The sequence below is a fragment of the Otolemur garnettii genome, unplaced genomic scaffold (assembly GCF_000181295.1).
Source record: "Otolemur garnettii isolate 467f Iridium unplaced genomic scaffold, OtoGar3 scaffold00009, whole genome shotgun sequence".
Classification (NCBI taxonomy): Eukaryota; Metazoa; Chordata; class Mammalia; order Primates; family Galagidae; genus Otolemur; species Otolemur garnettii.
This window is the reverse complement of record NW_003852404.1, coordinates 34,307,543-34,308,424: the sequence shown is the minus strand read 5'-3', so window position 1 is coordinate 34,308,424 and position 882 is coordinate 34,307,543. Positions and strand designations below refer to the sequence as shown.

The following is an 882-nucleotide window of genomic DNA, read 5'->3' as shown; positions in this document are numbered from 1 at the left end:
AATTGTTCTTGGAGGCCCAATTATCATCCCTGTCCATCTTGTAAGTGTCATGTCTTCGTCATCTTCTAGACCCCAGCTAACTGTGCCATCTCCTACTCCTTTCTGGCCTTCTTCGAGTTCTTCCAACAGTCGGAAATTGCGAGGGACTTTTACTCCCGAGCCCGTGGTGGCTGCCATCTTGCGTCGCTGTCGCTCGAAGGCCGGCCCCTTCTTCACCCCCCCAGTATTGTACATTTTAAAGAGGACTTGTGGGTCCCTGAGTTGCTGGGCAGCTTCTGTTGGGTGAGAGGCATGAGGGACTCACTGAAGTGTGTCACCGTGCACCTTTGTTCCTAAGGAGCTGGGCCAGCCAATGGACCTCATGTACATGTCTTCTGAGTGGTCCTTAGGACCAGACACTGCCTCAGCAATGGCTCTGGGGGAGGCACAGATGGGGCTGCATCCAGTGCCCTGAGCCAAGGGTGTGCACACACTAAGAGAAATCTACAATAAGATGTTAATTTCAGATAAAACAGATTTTCAGAGCAGGAAAATTTTCAATGATAAAAAGGGACATTTCATAACGACAAAGGGGTCAAGTGTCCAGTAAGACATAACAATCGTTAGGATGTGTGCACCTAACAACAGCATGCCGAAATACCTGAGAGAAAACTGACAGGTCTGCCAGGAGAAATAAACAAATCCACTATTACAATTGGAAACTTCAACATCTCTCATACTATAATTGATAGATCCAGTGGGCAGAAAATCAATAAGGATATAGTTGAACTGAACAGTACCATTAATCAACTGGATCTAATTGGCATTTATAGACTAGCTTATCCAATAGCACCAGAACACACATTCTTCTCAAGCTCATATGGAACATTTACCAAGACAGAC

General features: G+C 45.8%; 1 pseudogene across 1 annotated transcript; it reads right to left on the bottom strand.

The window, feature by feature from the left end:
- Positions 1-3: 3 nt before the first annotated feature.
- LOC100949632 lies at positions 4-223 on the bottom strand (annotated as a pseudogene). Its single transcript, XR_001161009.2, has one exon. The product of XR_001161009.2 is annotated as a ubiquitin-conjugating enzyme E2 variant 1 pseudogene (transcript).
- Between the last annotated feature and the right edge of the window lie 659 nt (positions 224-882).